This window comes from Peromyscus maniculatus, chromosome 2 (genome assembly GCF_049852395.1).
Source record: "Peromyscus maniculatus bairdii isolate BWxNUB_F1_BW_parent chromosome 2, HU_Pman_BW_mat_3.1, whole genome shotgun sequence".
Lineage (NCBI taxonomy): Eukaryota > Metazoa > Chordata > Mammalia > Rodentia > Cricetidae > Peromyscus > Peromyscus maniculatus.
Genome location: NC_134853.1, coordinates 69345918 through 69353967, shown reverse-complemented (window position 1 = coordinate 69353967; position 8050 = coordinate 69345918). Strand labels below are relative to the sequence as shown.

Here is an 8050-nt window from a genome sequence, read left to right as displayed (position 1 = left end):
TATTGCTCTTCCAAAGGATCCACTTGGAGGCTCACAATGTCTGTACTCCAGTTCCAGCAGATCCAGCTCCCTCTTCTGGCTTCCAGTGGCTCCTGCAAGCGCAGGGTGCACATAAACTCAGGAGCACACTCATACACATAAAAAAAAAAAAAAGAAAAAAAAGACAACGTTGTTAAAACAACAACAACACAACACTTTGTATTTCTCTAAGGAGCAATCTTGCGCCCCTCGGCTCATGAGCCTTCTCACACAGACTATCCCTGCGCTTTTCCATATGGCTACTCTGATCACGTCCCTCAACCCCTAGTTTTAAACCAGGGCTCTTTGCACGTACGTCACATAATTTTAAATACATATGGACTAAAATAGCATTTCATGTTTACCATCTGCACTAGAGAATGGATTTCAGAACAGGAGCCATCACAGCTTTGTTCTCTCGGGCCTATAACTAGTAGTTGGAGCAACAACTACTACACATCATTTACATACATCTGGCATTGCTATACCAAGAGCTTTCCATACCACCATGGCCCCAGTGTCCCTCCTGACTTCTAGCCAGGGTCAGTCTGTTCGCAGGGTGAACCCAGCTCCTATGTGCTCATCCGCACGGAGCCCACGGGGCTGTTAGGCTAACGGTGCGGGGAAGGATCCGCGTTGACCCCCTGGGATCCTCCTGCAGTTCTCGCCCACGGATGCTATTCCTGCCCCTTCCGAGGCCAAGCTCGCCCTCCGCCGAGCCCCGCTAGCTCCGCCTTCCCCTCCGGTCTCGGGGCCGCGCGCTCACGGCCGGGCTCCACCCCCGCGTCACGTGACGGCCGCCGGGGGCGGGGCTCGCGGCGGAGTCGGTCCTCCTGGCGGCGCGCCGCAGTCCTTGGGCAGCCCTGCGGCTTCCAGGGCGTCGCGGCCGCGGCCCCGCAGCGCCGCTCCCTGAGGTAAGAGCGCGGGTTCCTCGACGCACCCCGGAGGCTTCCCGGAAGCCCGCTGGTGCTCCAGGTCACCGGCCGCTCGCTCCTGCCGCGGGCCAAGCCTGTGGCTGGGGTGCGGACACCCGGCCTGGGGCAGTGCGGGGGTGGGGGGGCTTGGCCGCCGGAGCTCCGGGAGAGCCGTGCCTTGTCTCCCCCCCCCAGACCCCCCAACCCCGAACCACCCGCTGTCGCCTCCAGCCCCAGGCTTTGCCAGTATGCAAGAGAATTAATTCTACTTGGCGGTTTGCAGCCTTCACCTGGGGATGCAGGAGCGAGTGTGCAGTCGGGCACCCAGTGGGGCTGGTTTTAGCAAGTTGCGGAGACTCGGTTTCTAAAATCTTTGAAGGAAGAGGGATAACCCCTGCCCGGCTTCCCTCCTGCACCGAAGAACTGATGGCAGTGCCATTTGGTGAGCCAGAACTCCGGAGTTGGTTTTAGTTCCATCACCCCACTAGCCAGGCAACCTTGAGCCACGTCGATGGCGCTTCTGTTAAAAGTAGAGATGAGTACTTGGGCCAGAGGCTGCTGTGAGGATTGAGTGTGGAGAGACAGGCACAGTGCGGGCCAGAGGGCTCCTTAGAGAGTGCTCTCAGTATGAGCATTATTAAAATAGCAAGCTAGAGAGGGCTCCAAGAGAGACGTCTTTCTTGCAGTAAGCACAGCGTCCACTGTGTGTGTGATCCTGAAAACAGTGCCTTTTTTTTTTTTTGGCTGTAGAACCCTCTCCCCTTTCCCAGGCCCCCTTTGCCTTCTGGTTCACATTGGCATGGGAACCTGTTGTTCCTACCGAATGAGTCAGGCAGGATGGGAACGCTAATTTACTTGAGCAGATGGGTATCAGATTCCCTCCGAGGGGAAAGAAAACTGCCAGGCATGTGCTCCCACCAAAAAAAGCACAGTTGAGTGATTGACTGTCTACTGGAAGATGCCTAGGAGCCCATGGAATCCAGCTGTCTCCAGCACATAAAGGAACTGGACCCAGAATGAGGCCAGGACTTTGGTTTTGCTCAGACTTCAACACTGTTGGCGCTGGGTAGTCGAAAGAATGGGTGTGCTTTCCTATGTTCGTTTATTCGGGCTGCATGTTTGTGCATCTACAAGAAACTGGATGGAGAGAAAGCTATGAACCAGACAATGGAGTCTGCCCCCCGTGAAGCTGTTTCCATAGCTGGCTGTTAGTTTGAGGTTATATAAACGTCTATTTTGTGAACGTGTGTGTGTGTGTGTGTGTGTGTGTGTGTGTGTGTGTGTGTGTGTCCCTCTGCTGGGTCTCAGTATGTTTTAGGATAACAATAAGTTCTAGCTCCCAGGGAGCTTGCCTCAGAGCAGCTGGCCCCAGGGGACCAGCACACCAGAGAGGCTTGAATTGTTTGGTGAACCTTGTCAGGTCTCCAGCCCTGGTGGAAGCTTGATGAGATTTAGAGTCTGGAGAAAATGGCAGTGTGTTGAAGCTCCAGGAAAGGATTTCCTCAGGCCTAGAGCGCTGCATTTCTTTGTTTCTCTGGTTTCTGGCCTCTTAGTGTTTGTAGGTAGCTAAAGAGAGCAGCCTTCACCGTGGTGCCTTCATTTGGTTTCCATGGTTATCAGGGAGTTACATTTTCATGATAGCACCAGTAGCAATTGTGGCCAAGCAGCAGCCTCTCCCCCACCGAGCCCTGCTTCCTGGTTTGTTTTGTTCTTCAGTTGTAGTGCAGACAGGGTCTCCCTTTCCTTTGGTCCCTCCTTCCATCCTTCCCTTTAACGAGTGACAGTGTGAAGAGGGATCCGAATAAGAACAGAGACAATAGAGACAGACCTTGGCCTGAGAAATCAGAGAATCCTTTTTAGGCCCAACCCATTGATGATGATGATGATGATGATGATGATGATGATGATGATGATGATGATGCAGTGCTGTGGCATAAAACTGAGGATGTTGGCCGGTTGGTGGGCAGGTCAGTGAACCTCTGGAAAGGTGTAAATGGCGAGCCAGCAAGAGCTCTCCTAGGCAACAAAGAAGACCTCACCTGCTTTTCAAAGGAGATGTGAAGGAAACGTGTCCCTTCAATGGGCCGCAGTCACAGAGGAACACTAGATAGCACAGTGGCCAGTGGCCTTTTCTTCTTCCAGTTTGCCTTAATGGATGAGCCTCTTCCTCTGCAGTCACCTGCCATGGGCCTTGTATGAACCAGCTGCTGCTTCCCCTTTTAGCTGACATGATGGGATTGTCAACCAAAGGGGGCTAGGAAAACACCTGTTTGGGATCCATCTATTTCAGTTTCAGTGTTTAATCGGTGTGTCTCATTTTCAAGTTAGGCACTAATGCAGTCACACATTTCTTTATTTTTACTCCCAAGTCTTCCAAAACCCTCATTAGTAAGGATTCTGAGCTCTGTAGAGGCGTCTGTAGCCCAAAGAGGTCTTTTCAGAGGAGAGGGAGCAATGAACGATGCACCCAGATCGTTATCTCTGACAGCTACATGGTGTCACTGGAAGAGTTGCCCTGCACAGTCCAAGGACGTGTGGTCATTGCTGCTCAGTGCCCTTTAGGGACCAGCTCCACACCAGCAAGATCCCCTGCTTGGACTCTGAGGTTAGAGCCTTTTTTAGGTCACGCTCACGTGCTTAGCTTTGTGTTTCCCAAAGCACCACTTGTTGGGCCTTGCATTGAGCCTGCTACTAGGCTGGCTTTTCCTAGCCTTCTGGAGTCACTGTAGATCACCGGGATTCTCCTCTCTTTCAAGCCTTTTATCCGAATTTAAGGGCTGCGTCTTCCTTCCCTTCTCTAAGCTTAACCCAAGTCCCTTTGGAAAGCTGCTTCCACTTTGTCACCAGGATTTTACCTAAGCAAAGATTCTCAGGAATGGCAAATTTCAGGAAGATGCCATCCTAGGCCTGTGGGACCTCTTCAGCCTTGTTTTTCCAAGTGTAAGAGGGGTGGGTCCTTGGGTGATTCTTGGCAAAGGCTGCATCAGTTCCCAGGTGACCGTTTCCACCTGCAGTCCTGAGAGGTTAGGCAGCTGCAAACATCCGCTCCTTAAGCTGGGGTGGTGCATGCTTGCACTCCCAACTGTCTGTAGGTGGAGGCAGGAGGGCCAGGCGTTTAGGTCCACCTAGGCTACAAGAGACTTTATTTAAGGAAAAATGAAAAGAAAATAGGCTTTACTGAGAGTGAAAATGTATTTGGTATATATTTGGAATTTGGAAAGCAAAGTTTCAAATTAAAAATAAAGGACAATGGTTGGCAGTGTGACACTGTAGCTCTTGAAAGGCTGAGGCAGGAGAATTGCTTGGACCTAGAAGTTAGAGTCAGTGTGGCAAGATCTGAACTCAAAAACAAACAAAAAGCTGGTTACAGTTGTTTTGTTTTTAATGACAGTTTTTGTGTTCTCAATTTTTCTAAGAATCAGTATATTTATTTTATCTTTGTTTTGAATGTTGTTTTTTTTTTTTTTAACTCGGAAAGATAAAATATAGAGATGGGGCCCACGAATGCATAGTTTAGCAAATAATTATGAGGGAAATGACCATGTAAGGACTGTAACCTCAAGAAGTGGAGCATGGGCAGTGCCTCCTTCAGACTCTACCCTGGGTGGCTGTCGTCTTGACCTGTAGATGAACATCGTCTCTGTTCCATCCATCGTTTGTGTGCGCATCCCTAGGTACCATCTAGTGAACTAGTCTAACTTCATCCGTGTGAGATCACCCTGTCTGCATCTTGTGTTTTGCTTCTTTTGCTCGGTGTATCACTTGGCGTGCGTCCATGTGGTAGCCCCAGTCTGTCACTAACAGCAGGCAGACAGGTCACCGTGAGTGCAGTCAGCAGTGGATGGATGGGGGCTTGCCAAGAACATTCTCGACATATTCTCTCTCTTCTGAACTGCGTTTGCTCGTTCGTCTGTTTAGTGGCGGGGGTGGGGGTGGGGGTGGGCTGCACACGTTGGTTCTCCTTTCACTGTGTGGATTCCCAGGATGGAACTCAGGTCATCAGGCTTGCCTCCTGAGCCAGCTCTCTGGCCCTCCTCAGGCATGGTCTGTTGTGCATCTGAGCAGACTTCTTTAGGTTCCCTTCATCTAAACAGAATCGCTTTGTTGGTGGTGGTAGCACATGCCCTCTCCCCTCCCCCAACACACACCTTGATTGGTTGGTTTGCTTTTTGATACAAGATCTTACTGTGTAGTTCAGGCTGTCCTGGAACTCAATATGTAACCAAGACTGACCTGGAGCACACAGCAATCCCCCTGCCTCATACCTGTAGCCAGCATCTACAGGTGTGAGCTTCTAAATTTCTGTCTTACTAGCAGTTTGTGAGTTCTACTTGCTTCCAATCCTTAGAGATTCTTGCTTTGGCCAGTTTATTTAACTATTCTTGTGTGTATAAAATCTCTTGAGGCTCTAACTTGCTTTCCTTGTTAGTCGCTGATATTGAACACTTTTTTTTTTTAAATGGTTAATAGGATAGCATCTTTGTGAAATACTCAAGTCATCAGGCTTGTTTTTTAATGTGGTTCCAGGTTAGAAGGGTTGACAGGCACTTTATCCAGAGATCCATTCAGCTGGTCCCGCAGGGACTTTAAGTTAAACACACACTGGATCCACATACACATGAAAACATGCACTGTTGGTCTTTCTAGGTCCGGTTGCCTCACTTAGTATAATTTTTTCCAGGCTCATCCATTTACTTCCTCCATTTACTTCCGTTGTCTATAGGTACCAGGTTTTCATTATTGATGGACAGCTAGGCTGTTTCCATGTCCTATCTATTTGTCAACAGAGTAGCAGTGAGCATGGATGAGCAGATACCTCTGTAGTAGGGTATGGAGTTCTTTGGGCATGCTGGGAATGGTATAGCTGGTCATGTGGTAGGTGTATTTCTCGCTCTTTGAGGAACCTCTACATTGATTTCCACAGTGGCTCTGCCACTCTGCTTTCCCAGCAACAGTGAATGAGCGGTTTTCTCCTCGTACATCCTTGCCAGCATTTCTTCTCATGTTTTCTTTCTTTAAAAAAAAAAAAAGAATTATTTATCACATATATACAATGTTCTGCATTAATGTATGCCTGCCTGTTAGAAGAGGGCACCAGATCTCATTACAGATGGTTGTGAGCCACCATGTGGTTGCTGGGAATTGAACTCAGGACCTCTGGAAGAGCAGGCAGTGCTCTTAACCCCTGAGCCATCTCTTCAGCCCCCTCATTTGTTTTTTACTGTTAGCCTTTCTTACTGGGCTAAATGAAATGTCAATGTAGTTTTAATTTTCATTTCCCTGATGGCTAATGCAAATGTTAAATACTTTAAAAGATATATCTTAGATATTTGTATTTAAGTTTTTTTTTTTTTTAAACTCAATGTGATGATTTAAATATGCCCCTCTTAGTCTCAGACATTTAAATACTTAGTCCCCATTTGGTGGCACTGTTTGGGGAGGTTTAGGAGGTGTGGCTTTGTTGGAGGAAGTCTGTCACTGGAGGTGGGCTTTGAGGATTCAAAGACTCACACCCTCTGCTTCCTGCTTGTGGTTTAAGAGGTGAGCCCTCTCCTTGCTGTTCCAGCCTAACTCTAACTGTGGACTCATCTAACCCTGTGGAACCACAAGCCCAAACAAACACGCTGTAGTTTCCTTGGTCATGGTGTTTTATCACAACAATAGAAAAGCAACCAATACGCTGGGTTTCACTGTGTATCCCAGGCTGACCTAGAATCTGCTACGTAGACCAGGCTGGTCTTGAACTCACAGAGATCTAGCTGCCGCTACCCCTCAGATGCTCAGATTGAAGGCAGATGCTACCATGTGTGCTCCGTGGTTGTCACTGTCACCATCTTCTCCTCATCTTCTGTTACATTTAGTGCGTGCGTGCGTGCGTGCGTGTGTGTGTGTGTGTGTGTGTGTCTGTCTGTCTGTCTGTACACACTCTGTAGGCTGCCTCTTCAGTTAACAGTTTCCTCTGCAGTCTAGAAGCCTTTTAATTTCACGAGGTCCCTCATGTTGATTGTTGGCCACTGGGGCCCCATTTAGAAAATCTTTAAGTAAGTATATCATCAAGTATACTCCCTACTCTCCTTGTGAATTTTCAGAGTTTCAGGTCTAACATTGAGATTTTGACCCATTTAGAATTTTGTGTAGGGTGACAGATAAGGACTAATTTCCCCACAAGACTCAGAGAACATCTCAGAAGAGGGAACAGAAAGATTCTAAGAGCCAGAGTTTGGGGAGGATCAAGGTGAACTAGTATCTTCTGGGTATGACAGGACTGATGGACACATGGACCCACAGCAGCTGTGTTACTTGACAAGATCAAGTCAGTCAGTATTCCAGCATGGAGTGGGAGGGCCTCCAAGGAGGAGCTATTGACAGCTGATGACTTCTGCAGGAGGGTGAGTCAGTTTTCTTTTAAAAAGTAACCTCAAAGCTGGGTGGCGCACACCTTTAATCCCAGCACCCGGGAGGCAGAGGCAGGCAGAGGCAGGCGGATCTCTGGGTTCAAGGCCAGCCTGGTCTATAGAGCGAGTTTTAGGACAACCAGGACTACACAGAGAAACCGTATCTTGAAAAAGCAAAAACCAAACAAAAAAAGAAGTAGCTTCTGATAGGTTGACAGTGGACTGTCCCCCACCCATGCATATTTGGACAACAGAAATATCAGACTCACATGCAGCTGCCTCCCGAATGCTGGGACTTTCCTCTTTTGGAAAGAGAACAAGGAGTGAGCTGGAGGTTAGAGGACATATCTGGGAGGAGTTGGGGACGAACAGGGTCAAATACATTTGTCTCAGTCACTGTTCTGTTGCTGTGAAGAGACACCATGACCAAGGCAACTCTTACGAAAGAGAGCATTTAGTGGAAGGCTTACCGTTCAGAAGGTCAGTCTATGATCATCATGGCAAGTAGTAATGGCAGGCAGACATGATGCTGGAGAGGTAGCTGAGAGCTCACATCTCATCTGCAAGTTGCAGCGGAGGGGGAAACAGACATAGAGAAAAAGACACACCGGACCTGACTGGCATGGGCTTTTGAAACCTCAAGCCCACCCCCAGGGGCACGCCTCTTCCAACAAGGCCACGCCTCCTAATCCTTCCTAAACAGTTCACCAACTAGGGACTAAG

General features: G+C 48.7%; 1 protein-coding gene across 2 annotated transcripts in view; it reads left to right on the top strand.

Annotated features, from left to right (window-relative positions):
• Positions 1–816: 816 nt before the first annotated feature.
• Fbxo10 (F-box protein 10) overlaps positions 817–8050 on the top strand; it is a 50361-nt gene continuing 43127 nt past the window's right edge. Inside the window, exon 1 of one of the 2 annotated variants that reach the window (XM_006986039.4) lies at positions 817–932. The gene's annotated coding sequence lies outside the window, so the exon portion shown is untranslated. Of the gene's footprint in view, positions 933–7195; positions 7322–8050 lie in introns of those variants that run through there. The other variant, XM_042271085.2, reaches the window with a different exon arrangement.